Source organism: Macrotis lagotis, chromosome 6 (genome assembly GCF_037893015.1).
Source record: "Macrotis lagotis isolate mMagLag1 chromosome 6, bilby.v1.9.chrom.fasta, whole genome shotgun sequence".
In the NCBI taxonomy this organism is placed as follows: Eukaryota; Metazoa; Chordata; class Mammalia; order Peramelemorphia; family Peramelidae; genus Macrotis; species Macrotis lagotis.
In genome coordinates, this window is record NC_133663.1 from 153,509,688 (window position 1) to 153,535,343 (window position 25,656).

The 25,656-nt window shown below is 32.9% G+C and overlaps 1 long non-coding RNA gene across 1 annotated transcript in view; it reads left to right on the plus strand.

The window, feature by feature from the left end:
- LOC141491897 (uncharacterized) overlaps positions 1 to 23,864 on the plus strand; it is a 62,892-nt gene extending 39,028 nt beyond the window's left edge. The window contains exons 2-3 of the long non-coding RNA XR_012469798.1: positions 21,996 to 22,065; positions 23,816 to 23,864. This is a non-coding gene — a long non-coding RNA (uncharacterized LOC141491897). The remainder of the gene's footprint in view (positions 1 to 21,995; positions 22,066 to 23,815) is intronic.
- The last annotated feature ends 1,792 nt before the right edge of the window (positions 23,865 to 25,656 follow it).

Below are 25,656 nucleotides of genomic sequence, written 5' to 3' on the forward strand. Positions count from 1 at the left end.
TCTCATTGCCTCTCTGGCTCTAACTCTGTCTTTCTGTCTTTCTCTGTGTTCATCTGTCTCTCTATTTCTCTGTCCTCTGTCTCTTGGTATCTCTGTATGTTTATCTCTCTAACTCACCTGTTTTCATTTCCATCCTCTCTTTCCCCCTCCCTCTCTTTCCTGCTAATACAGGTGTTGATAGGTGATGAAGTGATAAGGCAGCACTTCTTCTCTTGTTCACTCTTCTGATTCTATCCTAACTTGTAATCTGGTTTTAGTACCTGTCATTTCACTGAAACTGCTAGCATAATCATTAAATGAACTGGGATTTTTCTCAGCACTCAACCTACTTGATCTTTGAAGCATCTCACACTGTTGAAAACACCTTTTAAAAACTTTCTGATTTCCAGTTTTCCTGGTGATGCTCTTTTCAAGTCTGATTTTTTTATCTCTCTCCATTTCACCCTTTTCCCTCTCTTTCTCCTCTTCCTTCTCCCTTGCAAATAATAATAATAATAATAAATAGCATTTATAGTACTTTGACAATGCCATCTTATGGGATACTCACAACTTATTATTCCCATTTTACAAATGAGAAATAATGCTAAAGAAACTTGATTAGGGTCACAGATGGATGTGAGACTGACTTCCAATTCAAGTATTCCTGACTCTAATCTTGAATGTCTTTCTGTTCAGAGTTTAGTTTTTGTCTTCTCTTCAGTCTTTACTTAATTTCCTTTTGCAACTCTTTAACTCACATAAATACACACACACATATATATGGACTCATATATGTACATCTATATCTAATCTATATCTATATCTATATCTATATATTTCTATTTGCACACATGACTCAAATCTATCCTTCCAACTCCAACAATTTTCTGTGGCCTAGATTGAAATTACACAGCATTCTAATTTGATCTTTAAAAATAAAGCTAAATCAATTTTTCTAAAAACCATATCACCAACTTATTCTAAAATATTAAATATTTCCATATTGCCTACTAAACATAATTGTCATTTTCTAGATATGAAATCCTAAGGAGAACTCTGAAGATTGTGGTAACTCTCATTCTTCCTTTTTTAGTCCTCTGTATTCCTCTCCCTTCATTCTATTCTCTTAGAACTATTTGCTAATAAATGAATATATTCTATAATATCCTATCTCTATGATCCTATTGTTCACTTCATCTAGAAAAGTTTTTGTCCTCCAATAATTCCTTTCTAATTCCTACCTATTCTTCAAGGTCTATTTCAAATTCTGCCTTCTGCATGAAGTACTATTTCCTTTGTTCTGTTCCCAGCGAAAGATTTTTTTCTAATATTTAAACATAGTTCCCCTTTACAACTCTTTCACACTATACCTTATAATAATAAACCCCTAATATGTTAAAGATGGAAGAGCATTATTATTATTGTTATCTAGGTCTGCATTCTCATATTTTGAATAAGAGATTAAGTGAAAATTATTAGGGTTATAGAATTGAAAGAAGAACCCTAGTCAATCTGACTTTAGGTAAGTTCTCTTTCAGCTAAACAATATTTAACCATTTACCTCTGTTCAATTTTCTGACCAAAAGGTTGATTGAAATTATAATTCTAATAGGCATTCTTTTTTTTGTTTCCAGTTGTCTATATTTATTCTATAAATAATTACAGTTTTATGGGGCAGCTAGGTGGCTCAGTGAATAGAGCACTGGCCCTGGAGTCAGGAGTACCTGAGTTCAAATTCGGCCTCAGACACTTAATAATTACCTAGCTGTGTGACCTTGGACAAGTCAACCCTAGTTGCCTTGCAAAATCCTAAAAAAAAAAATTACAGTTTTAGGATCATTAATTCTCTGGAAAAAAATAAGAGTACAGGCCATTATTGCTTCGGGTTTCCATATTACTTCATATATGATCAGTACATAATAGTACTTAATATGTATCACTTGAATAATTGAACATGTGACTGAATAACATTAATTTACTGAAAAAAATAAAAAAAATTTGTTTTTCTTTCATTCTTTTTTCCTTAATGGCAAAACCTAGAAATAATAAGCAACATATAAATATTTCTTAACTTGCTCAATTACTATCCACTTTAGTATTTATGACAGTACTTTTCCTGGAGTAATACATTTAATATATATTCCAACCCCATCCTTATTGATTTTTAGGGAAGACTATTGAGCATGTTTTCACCAGAAATTACTGACATTAGCCTTATTAACCTCTTTTGAAAATATTTTCCATTTTTATTTTTATCAGCAATATGCATGAGTATATTTTTAAATTATAAAATTTCCTTTCACACTCCCTTTCCCACCCGCTGCTCAGTAACTAACAGTCAGGTTAGCATTGTATATACAAATTTTTGATAAAAATATTTACAAATCAGTCATTTTTGGTATGAGTAATTGGGATTAAGGAAAAGTTATACATAAGAGATAATTTTTATGAAGTGTTCATCAGATTCTGAAGTGTTGTTTTTATTTTTGTTTTATTTTGTTTTTCTTCCTCTGGATGGGGATAACATTGTCCATAGTCAATCTCATATGGTTGGCCTTGATCTCTGAACTGCTGAGAGGAACTCTTCCATTAGATTGTTATCTTATAATGCTGTTGTTAATATGTACATTGTTCACTTGGTTCTGCTCCCTTTGCTCAGCATCAGATCCCATAAGTCATTCCATGCCTCTCTAGAGTCCAATCATTTATAGTTTCTTATAGAACAATAATATTCCATAGTATTCATGCTACATAACTTATTTAGCCATTCCCCAATTAATGAACATCCCCTCAATTTCCAATTCTTTGCCACCACAAAAAGCTTCTATGAATTTTTTGGAACATGTGGAACTTTTTCCTATTTTTTATGATTTCTTCTGGATATAGCCCTAGAATTGGAATTTCTGGGTCAAAAAGAATGAACATTTTTACTGCTCTTTGGACATAGTTCCATGTTGCTCACCCAAATGGTGGGTCCATTCACAACTGAACCAGCAATGCATTAATGTCCCCATGCTCCCTCAACCTCTCCAACATTGATTATTTTGCTTTTTCCTCATCTTGGCCAATCTGATAGGTGTGAGGTAATACCTCATAGTTGTTTAAATTTGCATTTCTCTAATCAATAATGATTTGGAGCATTTCTAAATATGATTATATATACACATATATCTTTAAGTTTTTTCATTTGAAAATTGTCTATTCATATCCTTTGACCATCTATCAATTAGGGAATGACTTGTAGCCTTATAAATTTGATGTAATTCTCTATTTATTTTAGAAATGAGACCTTTATCACAATTTCTAGTTGTGAAGATTGTTTCCCAGTTTTCTGCTTTCCTTCTGATTTTGGCAGCATTAATTTTCTTAGTGCAAAAAAAAAACTTGCTAATTTAATATAGTCAGAATCATTCATTTTGCATTTTTTAATGTACTCATTCTTGTTTGGTCATAAATTTATCTCTTTTCCATAGATCTTATAGAGTATGCCTTGGTCTATTAATTTATCTATAGTGTCACCCTTTATGTCTAAATCCTGAATCCATTTTGACCTTATTTTGGTAGAGAGTATGAGATATGAGACTATGCCTAGTTTTTGCCATACTATTTTTCAGTTTTCCCGACAATTTTTTGTCAAATAGTGAGTTCTTATCCCAGAAGCTGATGTATTTGGCTTTGTCAAATAGTAGATTGCTATAGTCATTTACTGTAGGTTATTTTGATCCACTGATCCATTATTCTATTTCTTTTTTTTGTTTTTGTTTTTGCAAGGCAATGGGGTTAAGTGACTTTTTGAAGGTCACACAGCTAGGCAATTATTAAGTGTTTGAGATCAGATTTGAACCTAGATTGTCCTGACTCCAGGGCCAGTGCTCTATCCACTATGCCACCTAGCTGTCCCCACTACTCAATTTCTCAACCAGTATTAGGCAGTTTTGATGACTGCTACTTTATAGTATAGTTTTAGATCTGGTAAAGCTAGACCACTTTCCTTTACATTTTTTTATCAGCTCTCTTGCTATTCTTGACCTTTTGTTGCTCCAGATGAATTTTGTTACTAGTTATTTGGTAGTTTTGTTAGCATGGCGCTGAATAAGTGATTTAATTTGGGTAGAATTTTCATTTTTATTACATAAGCTCAATGTAACCATGAGCAATTGACATTTTCCCAGATATTTTGATCTGACTTTATTTGGGAAGTGCTTGAGAAGTGCTTTATAATTGTGTTCATAGAATTTCTAAGTGTGTCTTGGGAGGTAGATTCCCAAGTATTTAATTTTGTTTATAGTTACTTAAATGGAATTTTTCTTCCTATCTTGCTCTTTGGCTTTATTGTTCATATATAGAAATGCTGATAATTTATGTGAGAAAAATATTTTCCTTTATAAAGCAACTAAAATCACTTTTTGATCCATTAAAATCCATATATACAGTATCTGTGATGTGTCAATAACTATTTTTCATTCTGGGCATACAAATACATACAATAACAAAAGTTAAACATTGCCAGCATTCAAGGAGTTTATATTCTCTTAGGAAGATACAATATGCTTACAGATAAGTAAATTTACATTTGATGCATTCAAAATACATTCAAGTTTATTTGATGGGATTCCCTAAGAACTAAAGGAAACAGGAAGAACCTTCCTGAAGGAGACTTTAAGTATTGACTCTGTTAGTGAACCAAGGGGCATACAAGAGAAGAATTAGTGAAGGGAGGTAAGAAGGAGATAGAGGTATATTACGCAAAGTAGAGGGAAGATGAAGAAAAGTCATGTGCAATCAGATCAAGTAAGTCAGTTTGGCTGGAATGTAGGGTTCTTAAGGAAAGTTTAAAATAAAACCTGAAGACAGATTTCTGAATATACATTATTTTCAGGATTACAAATGCCAGAAAAGGGAATTTGCACTGTATACTTGGAGCAATAGAGGGTCCCTTGAATTTCTTGAATATGGAGTGACATGAATCTATGCTATAAGAATATCAATTTAGTAGTTATAAGGAAAATGGGTTTATGAGCAGAGAAATTAAATGAAAATAAACCATTAGAAGTCAATTTCAGAATAAAAGATGAGAGAATATAAGGACTTGAAGCAGGGTTGTTATAGGGAGGGTGGAAAGGGGAGAGATATGAAAGTTCTTGAGGAAATAGAATCTTGAGGAATTGACTTAAGGAAATAGAACCTCGAGGAATAGACTTGAAAATATACTGGGTGCCAGGAGATGGAGGGTAAACTATGTTACTGGAAGATATCCATGCCAGGATTAGAGAAGTAGGGGATTAGAAGAAAACACAGGTATAAAAAGGATTCTATTTTGTACATAATGAATTAATCTGATTGGTATACGCAGGTACAAATGTCCAATATTCCAACAAAAAAGCTTGAGAGGTATGACTAAAACTTAGGAGGAAAAAAAGTTAAATGTATAGACTTAGAAGATATCTGCATAAAATAAATAAATCTACATAAGATTGTTGAGAGAGAGAGAGAGAGAGAGAGAGAGAGAGAGAAAGTTTAATTGTCCCAGAAAAAAAGCCCCAAGGTATGTCAAAACAGAAAAAGAAAAGATATATGAATGATGAGCCAGCAATCAAAACTGAGAACAATGTCAGGTAGGATGAGACCAAGAACACATAATTAGAAAAGCCAAAGAACAGAGAATATGGAGGAATAAAGGATGATCATAATACCAATTGTTGCATAGAGGTTAAGTGGAATTAAAAACTGAGAAAAAAATCAATGAATTGAACAATAAATAGATGATTCTGACCTTGGAAAGGGCAATTTTAGCAGAATTATGATATTTGAAGCCATATTTCAAGAATGTGAATGGAATATAAAATTGCAAAGGAAAATCGTGACAACCTCTGAATAATAGAGAAAAGTTTGAACAACTTTAAACACAGTGACATATGTGAACATATAAATTGTAACAAAACAATGTTATTTGTCACATAAAATGAGTTCTTTAATATAGAAATTTCTCCACATAAACAGTATTGAATGTAAAAAGAAGTAATTATTGAACTTTCTTTGTAAACTAGACACAAAAATTCACTAAAATCTTATTTATGTAAGTATCCAAATGAAATGAAAACAATTATGTCATTTTGATTTGTAAATGCCTTTTCTCCCAGTGGAAATGTCTTGGCTTCAAAGAAAGTTTGAATTACTTAGTATACAAATGTTAATATTTCAAGGAGACATAATGAATTTGGGTCATTGTTATATGGTTTAATGTGATTGAAATGAATAATCAATTATTCAAACAAATTAGTTGGAAGATGAAATCAGTGATAGTATAAACAGATATTTTACCTGCTGTATAGGAATTTGATAGGTGATATTCCAAATAAATCATATCCAGTCCTAAATTTTCAGAAACATCTAATGTCTACTCGACACATTTTTAAAAAATGATTTTATTTAGAGAAAAAAATAGCTTCTTTTCTTAAATGGAAAAAAAAACTATTTTCTGAAATTTTACCTTCATATATTTTGTTATGGGATTTAAACAAATGTTGAGTGTGTTTTTTCAATATACATACCAAAAGAAAGGTAGGGATTAAAAGTTCTTCCAAAGAGAATAAATGAGGTATAAAAACAAATAATCATTTCTCTTTTATATTGTCAAAATAAACTATCTGACCAAAATATGAGATACTTAATTCATGTACTTCTTGATACATATATTCAATATGCTTTTGAGAATTGTATTTCAAATATAAGATTAAGAATATTCACATATTCAAAAAATGCTATATTTTATCAGAACTATTTCTTTTTGATGACAGAATCACTTGACTAAAAACAGCAAATAATTTATTCTCATGCAATTCATAAAAATTGAATTGATTGAATGATTAGGCCCACAAAGTGGTCAGAAATTATTCCATATTGATTAGAATAAGGTTTCTAGTACAGAACTCTAAGGATGTTAGCTCAGATCTGTTGTGTTTAAGATTTAAGAAATGACTTATACAAAGGGATAGAGGACATGTAAATATAAATTTTAAAATAACACATAACTAGGAGAAATAAGTACATTAGTGAAGAAATTATTTTAGACAAGTAATACTTTTGATGTTGTTTCATTTTATGTCAGCAATGATCATTCTTCTATGCTAATGCTGAAACTAGGATGGCTTTTTCTGACCAATAATACATAAAAATAGTATTGCGTTTGTTACCTTCCTTTAATTAATTCTCTATAAGGTAAGGTAAGGGCTAGATTTTATGCCACAGCTACATTTTTGCATTCTTTATTGTAATCATCACTATGGTATTTTTAAATGAATATTATTCAAAGGAAACATGCAAAACATATATATATATATATATATATATATATATATATCGTAAAGAGCACATTTCAATGACTGTTAGAGATATTGCATCAACTAATGGTGTTTGGAAAATAGGTGGGAAATAATAAGGATCATTCAAACCCATGTTAAAACAGGTTCAAAACACTGAATAGCAAAAAAGAATGTGGTCAAAACTGAAAACAAAATAAATAAAAATATGTCCAAGGACCGACAAATCATTATTGAAAAATAGTATAATTTATTATTAGAAAATATTCAGAAGGATCTGGAGGCTGAATGGGATAGTAAATGATTCTTCAATAAATGGTTTGTAGGCTTCTGAATTTGGAGAAACGGTGAAAAGACCAGTTAAGTCACTAGGATCAATTAGGTGACGCAGTAGATAGAGTACCAGTCCTGGAGTCAGAAAGACCTGAGTTCAAATCCCCTCTTTTAGTTTTTAATTGTCATGAAGAATGGCCAATTCACTTGAAACTATAGAACTATCCAAGAAGTTGATAATCAATGTCCACTTCTAACCACTGATACAACCATGCTTCTACCATCCATAGGATTCCCTCAAGGAAGTCATTCCAAATACTCTACCCAAGAATATCCAGGTCAATTTTCATGCATTATATCTTATTTTTTACCATGACTAATGTCCTCTTCCAGAAACTAATATATCTAAGAATTGGTATCCTCAGAATATGACTTTCTCAACTTGAAGAGAAAGGGTAAATCAAAAATAAACTAAGATAATAATGGTGATGTTCATAGTAACAACAATAATCATGATGAATTATGCAACAACAATAATAATAATTTGCAAATATATGCTTATATGGCCTGCAGAGTTTGCAAAGCACTTTACCTACATTTTCTTTTTAAACTTTATAAGAATCATTTCTAAGAGAGAACAGCTATTATTACACTGATCTTATAGATGAAATTATCTTGACAACTCATTTTTCTACTAACCATTGCTATGAAGAAAAAAGAAATACATTATGATCAAGAGAATGTAAAACAACAGGTGTACTTAATATTGAATAAAATTAATTTTGCTAATGAAACATTTTTTTCATTAAAGGCCATATAAAAACTATTGTCAAAAACAAAATCTCATGATCTTGCAATATCTGGACTTCTTGATCATACCATAAAATGTGTATCCTAAAATTACGTTAGAAAATTCATCATTTTGGATGAGCTTTAAAATATTTTTCTTATTAAGGAAATATTGAACCCTGAAAAATATGATAAAACACTTATGTAAAGGTCAGATTAAGTGAGTCAATGGATTAAACCACTACATTTCTTTTAAACTGAAGTAAAAATGATTTAATGGTTGTACCTTTGTTAGGAGAGAAAAATGAATCAGAATTGTGAAGTTAAGTTCAAAGATTTCAGATTAAGTATAAAAAGTCCAAGATGAATACAAAATTTTCAGAAGTCACTGGATAAAGTAAAATGATGACACACAGAGGGTATTTGGTTTGGCTGTGCAGCTTATGTAAAACTTGTAAGATTATTTAAAATTGGAAATATTAGCATCCTACAATTAAAGTAATAGAAGACTCTGAAAAGAAACATTTAGGGGTAGAAAAAAGTGTTGACCTTCAAGATCTTCTCAGATTCCTTTCTCTCATCTAGGCTAGAGGAGGACCTTATAAATGTTTATTGGTTGCCATATAAAATCCTCAGGATATCAGATAGTATTATTCAGACTAGAGTACAGGACAGAATGAATATGATGAGATCATGAGGAAAGTCTATACAAGAAATCCAATAGAAAATCTACTCAAGTAAAAAGAGAACTTCATGAATGTTTCATCTAATAGACAAAAGACATTTCACCAACCAGAAACAATCACCTTTTTGTGATATGTGATCTCTAATTTTGATTGCACTTTCCTCATAAACTATGTTTGTAATGATACAACAATTTATAGCATACTTTGAAGGGAATGCTTTTGCATGGCCTGCTCTTACTACATCTTCGCTAATATTCCTTTTAAAAATTAAATTGAAAGACTTCCAGGGCAGAGCCAAAATGACAGCATGAATTTAGCATGCTCCCAAAGCTTTTTTTTCTACATAACTTTAAGTGAAGCATCTGCACAGATCCCACCAAAAATAGACAGGATGAAAAAAAAGTTTTCAATTGTAATCATCATAGAGGATCATCAGTGGAGGTCTGTACCCAGCTAGTCAAGGAAACAGGAAAGGCTTTTAGTCACAGGGCAGTCCACTTCCCGCCAGCTAAACAACAGCTATCCTGGTAGCTAGATAGCAAACCAGCAGGGAGGATTCCAATCCCAAACAAAGTCTGAACTTTGAGAGTACTGGGGCAAAGATCACTGGGTTGGGAACAAATCACTACGTAGACAGAACCTAGATATAAAAGAGGAAACAAACTTCTGCATAGGCAACACCTGGGTTACATAGGCAACATCCTGGCCATTGATAAGACAGGGATCAGTTCTGAGTCCCAGCGTAAAAAAACTCGGGTCTATACTCCCTATACTAAAGGAGTAGAGTTCAATCAAAATGTGCAAAAAACCTAAAAGAGTGCTAACCTTAGAAAGATGATAAAAATGTCACTTCAGAAGAAGAAAGCAGTGAAAAATTTCCTACATGAGAATTCTCAAAGGTCTTAAGAATTGGACTCAAATGTAAAACCTCAAAGAAAAGCTTATGAAAGAATTTAAAAAACAAAGAAGAGAAGAAGAAGAAAAATGGGGAAAAGAAATGAGACCAATGCAGAAAGATTATAAAAAATAGACTAAAGAAATCAACGCCTTTAAAAATAAAAATAAGCAACTGGAAAAAGAATGTAACATCAAAAAGTAAAATTGACCAACTAAAAAGGAATGCAACACATCTAAAACTCAAATCAAGGCACTAGAAAGAGAATGCAGCTCAGCAAAAAGTAAAATTAAGCAATTGGAAAAGGAAATATAAAAGCTAACTGAAGAAAATTAAACCCTAAAAATGTAGAATTGGACAAATAAAATCTCATGAATCTGAGACACCAAGATTCCATTAAACAAAGAAAAAAGACTGAAAAAAATGAAAAATTGTAAGGTACATTTTAAGAAAAGCAAATTACCTTGAAAATAGATCCAGGAGATCTACTTTATAAATTATCATTCTACCAGGAAGACTAGATCAAAAAAAAAGAGCCTGGAAAATATATTTCAGGAAATTATCAGGGAAAACTCTTCAAAGCTGCAAGAGCAAGAAGACAAAAACAGCCATTGAAGGAAAACTCAGAACTCCTCCAGAATAAAACCCCCAGGATAAAACTTCAAAGACTATCATAATCAAATTCCAGAATTCTTAAATAAAGGAGGAAGTACTACAAGTAGGAAAAAGAGAAACAAAAGAAGCACACTCAGACTTACACAGGACTTATCAGCTTCAACATTGAAGGACTGGAGGGCCTGAAATATAATATTTCTAAGGATAAAGAGCCTTAGATTACAACCAAGAATTTACTACCCTGAAAAATTTGGCATTTCTGTCAGGGGAAAAAATGGATGTCTAACAAATTAGAGAACTTCCAAAATTTCCTGATCAAAAGACCATCACTGGACAGAAAAATAAATCTGCAAATGTAAAGTTCAAGAGATGCATAAAAAGGTAAACAGAAAGAGGAAAAAATAATAAACAAATGTTAGTCAAGAACTTTAAATTGTATACAACTCTACAAGAGAAGATAATAATTGCAACTCTTGAGAATTGTATTTCTCTTAGAATAGTTAAAGGGTTGAATATAGTTGGAGAGATTGTACTTAGAAGATATGGGTATGGTTGCTTCCTGACCTTTTATTGAAGAAGATCACAATGATATCACTAGTGTTTGAGACAAATTACAGGGTGTCCAATAGTGGCGGATCAGCTCAGAATGCTCTAACACAGGTAGGATACAACTTGCTCAGGTGAAAAGCTGTGGTGTTTACTCGGAACTTATATGTCTCATTTTTTCTTTGATTTTCTTTAATTCTGTCTTGCTCATAGATCTCAGTACTTTCTCTGATGAGGACATTCTATCCTGCCTATTCTGTGCCAGTGTCTCCCATACCTTACATTCAACTGTAAAGTTCTTTATAGAGACCTTCAGAGTATCCTAGGACTTAATTAAATCAAAAGTGACTTTACATGATACTTTGAGATTTGTAGTACCAGAGGGGCAGAGGGTGGAAACTTACTTATAAGGATTGGACATAAAGAGATGAACAAGCAATCTTATCTTAAACCACACTTTAATTAACAAGGATTAAGAACCATAGTTGGGAAGCTCAAGAGGGGAGTTCGAGAGAGAGAGTATGTCTGGGGCAGGAGAGGTTACAAATAGTTCATGAAATGATTTTGACTTTCCAAGATGCTTTGGCTCATGAGGGTTGTGTGTCCAGGGAGGATACCTGAAAAGGGGGTAAAAGTATAAAGTGATTTTAATTTGATTTGATCATGACTTGTGAAGTGTATTCCTAATAAGAAAGAAAAGGGGAGAGTATTGAGTGACTATGAGGCAAAACTGCTTATCAATCAATCAATCAGTCAACCTTTGATTTATTTTATATTGAATGACAAAACTTTGAAAATAGTAAAAGCATAAAAAGAAGGAGAAAGCTAGACATTAGTGGATATCAAACACCAGGTGAAGAGGCACAAAGACTTATTATAGTGGAGGGGAAGAAGGAAGAGTATGAATATTGAGTAAACCCTATTCAATAGATTTGGCCTAAAGATACATTCTGAATTGGGTTTAAAAATCTATCCTACTCTAAGGGGTGGCTGGCTGGCACAGTGGATAGAGCATCAGCCCTGGAGTCAGGAGGACCTGAGTTAAAATCTGGCCTCAGACACTTAATAATTACCTAGCTGTGTGGCCTTGGGCAAGCCACTTAACACCATTGCCTTGCAAAAACCTAAAAAAAAAAATCTACCCCACTCTAAAGGGAAGTGGGGATAGAAGGATGGAGGGAGAGAAAAGGCAGAAGGGACTGCTAAAAGGGGGACGCAAAGTTATAAGTGAAAGTAAACTGAAAGTTAAACATGAAAAGAAAAGTTAAAGGGGTAAAGGAAGGAAAACAATGGTGAGGAGGAATAAGAGGAATGGAAAGAGAAAAGTATCCTCAAGCAAAGATAACATGGAGGGAAATAAAGAATTAGTAAACTTAACTGTAAATGTGAATGGGGTGTATTCTCCCATAAAATGGAAGCAGATAGTAGAATGAATTAAAAACCAGAATCCTACAATAAGTTGTTTATAGAAAACCCATTTGAAGCAGAGAGATGCACATGGGGTAAAGAGAGGAACAAAATATATAGTGCTTCATTTGAAACCAGAAATCAGGGGTAGCAACCCAGATCTCAGACAAAGCAAAAGCAAAAGTAGATTTCATTTAAAGGGATAAGGAAGGAAATCACATCTTCTTTTATTATTTTTATTTATTTAAGACAGTGGGGTTAAGTGACTGGCATGGGTCACATAGCTAGGCAATTATTAAGTGGCTGAGATAGGATTTGAACTCAGGTCCTCCTGACTCCAGGGCTGGTTCTCTATTCATTGCACCACCTAGCTGCACTGAAACTACAGCTTCTTAAAGACATAGGTATGTATTCAAAGGCAATGAAGCTCTAGCATTATTGAACATATATGCATCTAGTTGTACAATGTTTAAATTTATAGAAGAGAAGTTGAATAATTTGCAAGGAGACAAAGACAGCAAACTATAATAATGGGGGACTTCAAACTCCCTCTTTCAGAACTTGATGAATCTAAACAAAATAAATAAGAAGGTGAGAAAAATTTTAGAAAACATAGATATATGATAGACATTTGGAGAAAACTGAATGAGGATGAAAAAGAATATAACTTTTTCTCTGCAATACATGGCACCTATACCAAAAGTGACATGTACTGGGGCATAAATATATTACAATCAAATGCAAAATCGTAGAAATAATAAATGGATACTTTTCAGCTCAGTGCAATAAAACTTACATGTAACTAGGGGCCATGAAAAGATAAACCAAAAATTAAGTGGAATGAAATAACTTTAAACAAGGAGTGGATCAAACAACAAATTATAGAAATAATCAGTCATTTCATCCAAGAAAATGATAGCATCGAGACATTGTACCAATATTTTTGGGATTCAGTCAAAGAAGGGTACATTTTATAGCTATAAATATTTATATGAATAAAATTGAGAAAGAAGAGATTAATAAATAGGGTATACAACTAAAAAGTTAGAAAAGGAACAAATTAAAGATTCTCTAATTAAATATCAAATTAGAAATTCTGAAAATCAAGGGAGAGATTAATAAAATTGAAAGCAAGAAAGTAATTGGCCTAAAAAATAAAACAGAGTTGGTTTTATGAAAAAAATAAATATAAATAAAATTGAGATTAATATGATTTTATAAAAAAGAAAGAAGAAACCCAAATTACCAATATCAAAAATTAAATGGGTGAACTAATCACCAATAAGGAGGAAATTAAAGAGATAATTAAGAGCTATTTTACCCAACTGTATACCAATAAATTTATTAACTTTAGTGAAATGATTGAATATTTACAAAAATACAAACTCCCAGATTAATAAACGAGGAAATAAAATAAATAACCCTATTTCAGAAAAAAATCGAAGAAACCATTAATAAACTCCCTAAGAAAAAGTCCCCAGGTTCATATGGTTTTACAAGTGAATTCTACCAAACATTTAACAAACTATCAATTCTATTTGTACATAAACTTTAAAAAATAAGAGAAGGAGTTCTGACAAGTTTTTTTTATGATACCAACCTGGTGCTGATACCTAAACCAAGAAGAACCAAAATATACAAGAAAATTATAGACCAATCTCCCTAATGAACATTGATGCAAAAATCTTAAACAAAATTTTAGCAAAGAGATTACAGCAAGTTATTACTAGGATAATGCACCATGATCAGGTAAGATTTATACCAGGTAGACAGGGAATGTTCAATATTAGGAAAACACTCAACAAAATTGAATATATCAGCAATAAAACCAACAGAAATGATATAATTATCTAAATAGATGCTTAAAAAGTCTTTGCCAAAATATAACATTCATTCCTATTAAAAAACAATAGTAAGGGGTGGCTAGGTGGTGCAGTGGATAAAGCACAGGCCCTGGAGTCAGGAGTACCTGGGTTCAAATCTGGTCTCACACTTAATAATTACCTAGCTATGTGGCCTTGGGCAAGCCACTTAACCCCATTTGCCTTGCAAAAACCTAAAAAAAAACCCAATAGTAATTATATGAATAAATGGAGTTTTCCTTAAAATTATAAGCAGTATCTATCTAATAACATCAACAAATATTATTTGTAATGGGGATAAAGTAAGAGCATTTCCAATAAAATAAGAGGTGATACCCATTATCACCATTATCACCATTACTATTCAATATGCTAATATAAATGCTAGCTTTATCAATAAGAAGAAAAAGGAAATGAAGGAATTAGAATTGGCAATGAGAAAGTTAAACTTTCCATCTTTGCAGATGATTAGATGATTCCATCTCAGAGAACTGAGGAAATCATCTAAAAAAAGCATGAAACAACAAATTCAGCAAAGAAGCAGGATAAAAATTAAACCCACATCAATCATAATTATTTCTATAGAAGAACAACCAAGCCCAAGAGCAAGAGATAGAAAAATTCCATTAAAAGTAACTACAGACAAGAATAAGTACTTGGGAATTGACCTTCCAAGACAAACCTAGAAACTGTATGAATACAATTACAAATCACTTTTCACACAGATAAAGTCAGATTTAAACAATTGGAAAAATGTCAATTGCTTATAGTTAGGTAGAGCTAATATAATCAAAATAACAATGCTATTCTTTAAATTACTTATTCAGGAACATACAAATCAAAACCAAATAGCTATTTTTTACTGTGCTAGGAAAAAAAATAGCATAGAATTCAAACAGAGCACCAAAAAGGCAGAAATATCAAGGAACGGATGAAAGTAAAAATTAAAGGAAAGTGGCCTTGCTCTACCAGAGCTAATCCCATATTATAACTCAGCAGTCATCAAAACTGTCTGGTACTAGTCAAGAAATAGAGTAATGGATCAATGGATTAGCATAGGTTCAAAAGAAATGGTAGTAAACAACTGCTTGGTTGGTTGATTGGTTGGTTGGTTGGTTGATTGGTTGGTTCTTGGTCTTCATTATGGAAGAAGACCAAAATGACATCACCATTTTTGAGACAAATTACAATGTGTACTACTGTGGCTGATCAGACCAATATGAGCTCAGAAATGCTCTACCACAGGTTGGACACAAATAGTACTTGTGAATACCAGAGGTGGGTGTCTCCTATGCTACACAATCAATTCTAAAGTACTTCAATGAGACCATCAGGGTGTCTCTTCTTCTGACCCTCTTGTGAGCACTTGCCCTCTGTGAGTTCTCCACAAAATAGTTTTGTTTTGTTTTTTGGCAAACGTGCATCTGGCATCCTAACAATGTGTCCAGCCCACCATAGTTGCCTTCTCTGTGGTAATATTGGAATGATAGGCAGTTTAGCTTCAGAAAGACTGGTATCTTCTCCTGCCAGGTGATCTTAGAATCTTCCTAAGACAATTTAAATGGAAGTGATTCGGCTTCCTGATATGGTGCTGGTAAACTATCCAGGTTTCACAGAGTTATAGCAATGAGGTCAACAGGATAGTTCTGTAGACCTTCAGTTTGATAGTCAGTCTAATATCTCTTCTCTCCTATACTTTCTTTTGGAAGCTCCCAAATACTGAGCTAGTTCTGATAATGCTAGTGCCAACCTCATTGTCAATGTGTACCTACTTGGAAAGGACACTACCAAAGTAAGTGTCCACAGCACTCAAACTTTCTTCATTTGCCATGACCAATGGTTCCATAAAAGGATGGTGTGGTACTGGTTGATGGAGCACCTTTGTTTTCTTGGTGTTAATTATTAGATCAAAATTAGCACAAGCAGCAGAGAATTGATCTATACTTTGTTGCATCTCAGCTTCAGAGACTGCAATGAGTGCACAATCATCTGCAAACAGAAAATAATGCACCAACACTCCCTCCACTTTGCTTTTGGCTTGTAGTCTTTGCAAGTTAAAGCATTTGTCATTCATGCAGTAGCTGCCATGTTTGTCCTCACTGAAGGTCTTTGACAACTTGCTGAAAACAGCATGCTGGAAAGTATGGGAACAAGGACATATCCTTGTTTTATTCCATTGATGACTGGGAAAATCTCAAGAATATTGTCCACTAACCAGAACCTGGGCATACATGCAATCATGAAATTGATGTACAATACTGATAAACTTATCTGGGCAACCAAATAATTTTCCATTAACTTTGATGACTGATGGTATCAAAGGCTTTGGTGGGATCTACAAATGTATATATACCTCTGTTCTGTTCCTAGCATTTTTCCTGAATTTTTTAAGCAACAAACACTATATTGACTGTTCCCCTACCCTTTCTAAAGTCACACAGGCTCTCAGGAATTTGACCATCTTTCAGGGGAAGGATCAACCTATTGAGAAGGATTCTGGCAAAAATCTTACCAGCATTGATTAAAAGAGAAATACCCTTGTGATTGTCACAGGTCAATCTGTTCCCTTTACCTTTATAGAGATGGAAGATGGAGGCATCCTAGAATTCTTTGGGGATAACCTCTTCGTGTCATATAACCTGAAAAATTTCAGTCAGTTTTTGGATGAGCAATGGACCCCCCCACACACATACCTTGTTTATCTCAGATAGAATAGAATCAGTACCAGGTGCTTTGCTTCTTGAAAGGACGTTAATTACATTCAAAACCTCTTCTTTAGTTGGAACTTCAGCTAGGGATGGATTGACTTCAACTTGAAGTGTCCAGTGGTTTCTGCATTGATTGATGATGGTCTGTTAAGAACACTATGGAAGTGTTCAGCCCATCTCTCTAGGATCATGTCCCTATTGTTAATCAATGTGGATTCATCAGCACTGAGATGTTGAGATGTACCATATGTCATAGGCCCATAAATATTTTTCAGAACACCATAAAAGCAATTTGGTTTATTATGTCTACATAAAATTGAATTTCATCATCCTTCTTACTGACTCAAGAGTCCCTCATCTCTCTGTTTCACTTGGACTTAACTTTTGATGAAATTAAATACTACCTTCCTAGAAATGGATGAACTATCCTGCTGGCAAACTTGTGGAGTTTTAATTTTTCATTTAGCAGCTTCTATATTTTCTCAACATTTTCATCAAACCAGTCTTGGTGTTAGTGAGTGTTCTAGTACAGATGAGCAAATGCAATGCTGTATACTAGATCTCTGAAAACTGCCCACGCCTTTTCTCCACTTTCTTTGCTCCACTGTTGCCAACTGTGCGTTGACTTTTTTCCCTTCAAGTTAACAACATAACTGTTCCCACTCAGAGATGCACACTAATCTCTTGATATTAATTTTTCTAGTATTCATTTTGCCTTGGGTCCACTGTTTTGGTTGACTATGATATTTAACTTAGAATGATTCTGTGATCAATTCAGCAACCTGCACCTCATATCATCTTTGTCACTCTCACATCCTATCTATCTCTTCTCCTTAAAATCACATGGTCTAATAGATGTCAGTGTTTGCTACAAGGCTACATCCAGGAGCTTTTATTACATTTAGGTAAACAGAAGGCAGGGTTTGTGATGAGAAGGTCATAACATGCACGAGTCTTCAGTAGAAGGTGACCGTTGCTTTGCTGTTTCCTTCCATTCCTCCCAAGGACTCAGTGCCATGGCTGGCAATCTGAGCCTACTCTAGCATTAATTATAAGCTTATACTTTTTTGATTAGATTAACGATAATGTTTCCAAAACTTCTTAAAATCTTTCTTTGACTTCATCAGAGTTCATCATGGTAGGAGCATAGACACTAATGATGGTGGTATGGCATTTTCATGGAAGTGTTAATCTCATTGTGATGGGCCAATCATTCATTCCTTTTGGTAGGCATTCAAGAATGTTGACTACATTAGTTTTTTGTTTTTTGTTTTTTGTTTTTAGGATTTCACAAAGCAAATGGGGTTAAGTGGCTTGCCCAAGGCCACACAGCTAGGTAATTATTGTGTCTGAGCATGGATTTGAACCCCGGTACTCCTGACTCCAGGGCCAGTGCTTTATCCACTCCACCTAGCTGCCCCTACATTAGATTTGATTGAAAACCATCCCCAACTTCTTAGCATTCCCTTTCACTTTGACCACTTCAGAAAAAAAGTATATCCAGCTCCAACTCCAGTAAGCTGGCCTTCATTTGTCAGCATTGTTTCACTTAGGGCTGCTATTTGGATACCATACCTGCTGAATTCTCTTGCAACAAGAGCAGTTCCTTTTCAATTCTATTGGATCTTGTGTTGTCTAAGAGTATGTGTATGTTCCATGCACTAATAGTAGTAGTTAACAACTACACTAATCTACTGTTTGACAAACATTGGTTTTTGAAATAAAAATTCACTATTTGACAAAATTTATTAGGAAAACTGGAAAAAATAGGCAAAAACTGGGCATAAATCTATATCTCACACCCCATACCAAAAAGGTCAAAATTGGTCCGGGATTTAGACATAAAGGGTGATACCACAGAAAAATTAACAGATAAAGGAATAATCTTTCTGACAGATCTATGAAAAAGACAAATTCAAGACCAAACAAGAAATAGTGTACATTATAAATTGTAAAATGGATGATTTTTACTATATTAAATTTAAAAAAAGTGTTTGCCCCAATAAAATCAATGCTGCCAAGTTTAGAAGGAAAACTAGGAAACAATTTTCACAGCTAGAGATTCTAATAAAATTCTCTAAAAGTTATAGAGAATTGAATAAATTTTATAAAGTTACAAGTCATTCCTCAATTGATAAATGCTCAAAAGATGTGAACAGCAATTTTCAAATGAAGAAATTACAGCTATATATAATCATATGAAAAAATGCACTAAATTATTACTTATTAGAGAAATGCAATTTAAAACAACTATGAAGCACCATGTGGCATGTTTCAGATTGGCTAAGATGACAAAAAGGGAAAACAATCAATGTTGGAGAATTTGTGGGACAATTGGGATATTGATACATTATTGGTGGAGTTGTGAATTGATACAACCATTATATTTTTTTGGTTGCTTTTTTGAAAGGTAATGAGGGGTGTTAAATAATTTGCCTAAGATTGCACATCTGGGTAATTATTAAGTGTCTGAGACTGATTTTAAACTCAGATCTTCCTGACTCCAGGGCCAATACTCTATCTACTGTGCAACCTAATTGTCCATCCACTGGGCCACCTAGCTGTTCTGATCCAACCATGCTGGATACAGTATAGAACTATGCCCAAAGAGCAATAAAACTGATTTGTTTCAATAATACCAATACTAGGTCTATATTCAGAAGAAAACATTTAAAAAGTGGACAAAATAGTACATGTTACAAAATATTCATAGCAGGTCTTTTTGTAGTGGCAAAGAAGTGGAAATTGAGGGAACGACTGGACAAGATCCACATCTTGTATGTGAATGTTATGGAGTACTATTGTTTTATAAGAAACCATCAATGGTTAGACTTTAGAGAAGCATGGACTGAATTACAATCTGAGAGAAGGTAGCAGAACCAAGTGAACTTTGTACTTTAATAACAACATTTTGAGTTGAACAACCTAGATGGACATAACTCCTCCTTACAGTCCAGAGAGCTAGAATAACCCTGAGAGACCTAAAGAAAATCTACAGAATCTAATTGAACACTATATTCACTTTTTAAAAATTTCTCTTTTTTTCTTTCTATTTCTCGTGGGTTTTTTTTCCTTTTCCCATAATCTTAATTCTTCATACAGAAAATGATTAATTTGCAAACATGAAAAACACAAATTTATATGTACAGTGTTCATCAGATTCTTCATTGTTGAGGGGAGGGAGGAAGGGAAGGTGAAAGGAAATTATGTAACATAAAAATGCATATGCTTGTGAATGAATGTTGAAAAACTTTCATGAAATGTAATTGGAAAAATAAAATAAAATTTCAATGGGAAAAAGAATTAAATTAAACATTTACAATTAGCATACATTTATTTTCCATTCTTCCCACTCTTCTTGTGCTGTTTTGTACAATGAGCCCATCATATTTCTGTCAAATGTGAGAAACATTTTTCTTCATTTTTAAATACTCTTTTCTTATAACTATCTGGTTAACTAATTAGTATCAACTGATAATCTTTGGGTGATTTTTACCAGGGGATCTCATGAACTTAACTATTCATGGTTATCTCATAGAGTTTGATCTGAAAAGTAGCTACCCTCTGGAGAACCAGCTTGTCAGTGTAAGTGGGATTTGTGAAAGTAAATACAAGAATGTGTGTTTTACCAAAAAGCAAATATTCAAGGATTTATAAAAGCAAGAAATTGCGAAAGAATACATTAATATTTCTTTACACTGTGCAACATTTCCTGGAATATTAATAAAATCATCAAACAGATGGAAATAAACATGATTGATTGATCTAGAAACCAACCTGTTATAATTCCATTGAAAATCTATGCAACAGCCTCAGACACTTAATAATTACCTAGCTGTGGACTGTGGACCATGGGCAAGTCAACCCCATTGCCTTGTAAAAAAGAAAACAAAGAAAAGACAAAAAAAAAAGGTGGGGCGGGGCAGCTAGGTGGCTCAGTCCATAGAGCACTGGCCATGGAGTCAGGAGGACAGAGTTCAAATCTGACCTCAGACACTTAATAATTACTTAGCTGTGTGACCTTGGCCAAGTCACTTAAACTCATTACCTTGTAAAAAACAACAACAACAGCAACAACAAAGACAAAACCTATGAGGAATAATAAGAGATAGACTTAAAAATGAATAGTTTAAGAGGCAAATTAATAATAATAATAATAACAATAATAATAATATAAGTAACAAGTATGATTTCATGACAAAGAATTAAACAATGTTTTAAAACTTGTGAATACAGCAGTAAAATATAGAAGAAAGTGATTACAACAAAAAGATAAGGTATATTAAAAACTGTAACACATGTAATTTTGTAAGATTTGTGATATGTCAAAATTTCACTTTCTTCCAGTTAAATGACACATCACTTGAATAGCATAACTCTTAAAGCTCTAACAAAACTCTAAAAGCAATTTCAAGAGTTGAAGCAAATCAAATTATCTAAAATTTAATAAGGATAAGTATTTTGATTTATTTAAATTTCTAGATTTACAATAGATTGTAATAGATCAATTTAATAGATTCAAAACAGGAAAGTCCTGATTAAAAATTATAAAGATGAAAAATTAGACTATTTAATGAATTTCTCTAATAAATAGAGCGAATCCTAAAGAAGAATGGGCTAATTTGATTAGTAGTGGAATCTATTTCATTAAAGATCTTCAACCTTTTACCATGTCAAACACATGGAAGCCCGAATTCTTTTTCAACTATGGACTAGCATCTTAGATCCCCAATAAATTATTTGATTCTATGAAAAAAGGTAACAAGTTAAATAATGTTCTATTGCTTTAGTACCATCAAGATTACAATGAAAGAAAAATCAATGATATCTCATGTTGTATTAAGTAAGACAGTTTCCAGTACCAAGATACATCCTGCCCTAATGTGACTACATCTGGAATATCACTTATTTCTTAGTGCTGCATTATATGGATGACACTGATTCTTTGAAGAACATTCTAAAGAAGGCAACCAGGATGATTGAAAGGTTTGTATTCTATATAAGGATGTTCAAATAAAATGGGAATCTATAACCTTAAGTAGAGCAAACTTGAGTGGTGGGGAATATATGATAGTTTAGTCAAATAGGTAGAAGCAATTGCTACATGTGTGGTAGTGGTGAAGAAGCATATTTAAAACTGATGTCAGGAAAACCTAAAAATTAGGACCATCCAAAAGTGGCTTGAACTTCCTTGAGAGATAAGAGACTCCTCTGAATCAGAGGTTTTCAAGTAATAATAGAGGAGAATTTAGAGTATAACTATGTATGTATATATGAATATATATACCTATAAAATGTATATTATATTATACATTTTTATTACTAAACATAATATATTACATAGAAGGAGATGCTTGTATCTCTAATCCTTTCTGAGCTCATTTTTTCATTTGTTGTGTGAAGTGTTTGCTTTATGTATTCTCTTGTTTCTCCTCTATCTCTAAATTCTGTATTCTTATAATTGAGGGGCTAAGAAAGGGAGGAATAAGTCAGAAAGAATAGAAGTGAAAATATGTGTCAATGTATTCAAATCTTCTATTTTGATATTTATTTATATTTTAATAAAGCATAAACTCAGCAATGTACAATTCTGAAAATATATATTTAATGACTGTGTGTGTATATACCCTAACACAATCCCTTACAATTTCATGCCTTAAATTTTTTTATATTTCAAGTAGAATCTCATGGACACTTTCTCTATGAAACATCTCCTGATCCATCCATCCTAACTAATTTCTATATTTAAGATATAAAGAGCTTTGGAACCATGAAGACAAAAATTTAAAAGAATTCATGTCAAATCTTCTCAATCTATTCAGCAGGAGACCTGTTCATCAATAAAAACATGTTTAATATGGTCATGATGTAGTCCTAGTTAGGCCATTAATGACAGATTAGTAAAAGGAATTCCAAGTAGTGTTGGTGCTCTCACTGATGTTAAATCGTATATTCTAGCAGATTTAATCAATATGCCTAATACCCTTCTCCTGAAAAGTATTAGCAGTTCAAGGAGGATGAATGAAAAACGCAGCTTTTCTGGAATTAGTGCTGACTAGAAATTAACAAATTGAGGAAACTAGAAGCAGTCTCAGGACAAGGAAGGAATATTGCTAAGGCAGAGTACACATTGTTATAAAATGGAACTATGGATACCACACTCTGTAGGAAGGCCAAAATTAAGTCAAAATTATGCAATAGAGATATTCCAAAAAATGTCAAATAATTAGTCCTACCAAGAACAAAATATCAAGTAAATAAGAACATTTGAGTGAGAGAGGTAAAAGGGCAGTTTAATGTAGAAGGAGACATAAATTTAAAAAGAAAGGATCTTCATTTTGGCCATAGGATAGTCTATTTTCAAGAGATAATAAGTAATATAGGTCTTCAAAACCTCTGAGAAGGTACATAATAACATAAATAAATACAGTGAAAGAAAAATTGATGAGGGAGAATGTAAACAACAGCCTTCATAGAGGATATAATAAGTGATTTTTACCTTGAAGGAAGAAAAGATTCTCAGACCCAGAGATGATTAGGGAAGATGATTGTAATAGGGCTTCCATTAAAGAAGCATGGAAAAAATATTGCAGAAGTAGGTAGGAACTGAATGGTGAAGGGCTTTAAATAACATAAATATCTCCTGTTATAAGTAATGGCTAGAATATAAAGGTTTCTGAAGAGGATAATGATTGTCATAACTTTGAGTCTCAGTAAAATTATTTCTGTCATTTAGGGAAATCATTTTGAAGGACATATTCAAGAGAAGATATTCTAGACTTGATTCTGAGTAAGTCATTTTCCATTTTTTCATTCGGTTTCTTGCTTAATGAAATGTAGATAACCTTTCACCAAAAAAAATTCTCAATGGTGAGAAGGGAACACAGAGATTATCTAGTTCAGATATAGAAGAGGTCACAGTTCCTGTTCTTATGTTAAAGAAACTGTAGCTTGTATGAATTCAGCCTACCTCATCACCATGTTCCTAAGTATAGTTATTTATCTGACAAATTCAGGCCAATTTGAATGTATTATTAACCATCTCACTAATTTTTTTGCCCTTCTAATAACAAAGCATAAGAATCATCTCCTGATTAAGAAGCTACCATCACTCTGAAGAGATCTCCCCTGCTTCCTTCCTTTTGCATGATGGTCACTGATACAAGGGTCAAAGAAGGCTTTTCATAGGATATCATGAATAATCCTAGAGATACCTAAGGGGGAAAGACTAAGGGATAGGAGAGTGGGCTGGGAATGTCATGTGACAATAATATATGTTAAAATAGATTGAAGAACATTAATCTATGTCATCTGGGGTGTGGTCAAGGTTTTGCTATGACCTTTTTACTAATAGTGAAAGTTTATAATCCTGAAATGTTTTTAATTTTATAGATCATTTTAAATATAAAATTTAGGAGGAATAAATACAATGTTACATATCTTGGTGCAAAAAACAGCTAATCACATATGAGATTTCTTATATACATTCTAGCTGTCTATTTAACCTCAATGTGTGTTTACATGTGAAATTCCTACAAAAATATCTATTGTAATAATGGAACAAATCAGTATTTTTGTGACTTGGGTAAATCAGTCTCTCTGAATAAGTTTTCTCATGTATAAATTGAAGACCATAAGAGTTACATTAGTTTTGTGGATTGAGTTTAAAGATTAAATAACATAATCTATTAAAGATGCTATAACCTCAAATAAACAGGATGACTTAGGATAATAATTACTTTCATTATAGAATTGTTTCAACAGCAATAATAAATAAACTATCCACATTCATTTATTAAACATATGAGGATGGAAGCTCAAATCCAGACTCAGATACTTGTCACTTACTAGCTGTGTGATCTTGAGCAAGTCACTTAGCCCTGATTGCCTTGAATTTGGGGCCAGTTTCAGTGTCCTGATTCTCATCAGGCCACTAAACCCAGATGAATTTGGCGGAGAAAGTGAGGCTGGTGATTTAGCACAGCACCCCCTCACTCAAATCTAATTCATGTGCTTATTATGGCATCACCTCCCTGAAGTCAGGGTCTTCTTTGAGACTAAAGGACAAACACTGTGTTCTAGGTACTGTGATAGGTGTTAGGCATTCAAAGATAAAAGTGAGCATCTCTTGCCCTCAAGGAATTTAAATTCCATATCCCAGAAGAAGAGTGATAATAGTCTCATTTTATTCTATAATCATCAGATTATATCTGAAGTATTAGATCCTTGTGTCCCCTCAAGGGCAGGGTTACCACGATATGGAAAAAAATTATACTTATCTTAGAACAGTTGAAGGCCAAAACAAAAAATGAAAATTTATTCTTTAGAGGCAGTTGGGTGGTATGGTGGATAGAATGCTGGTCTTGGAGTCAAGAATACTTGAGTTCAAATTTGTCCTCAGACACTTAATAATTACCTAGTTAGGTGTCTTTAGGCAAGTCACTTAACATCATTGCCCTGTAAAAATAAAAGAGGAAGAAGAAGAAGAAGAAGAAGAAGAAGAAGAAGAAGAAGAAGAAGAAGAAGAAGAAGAAGAAGAAGAAGAAGAAAGAAGAAGAAGAAGAAGAAAGAAGAAGA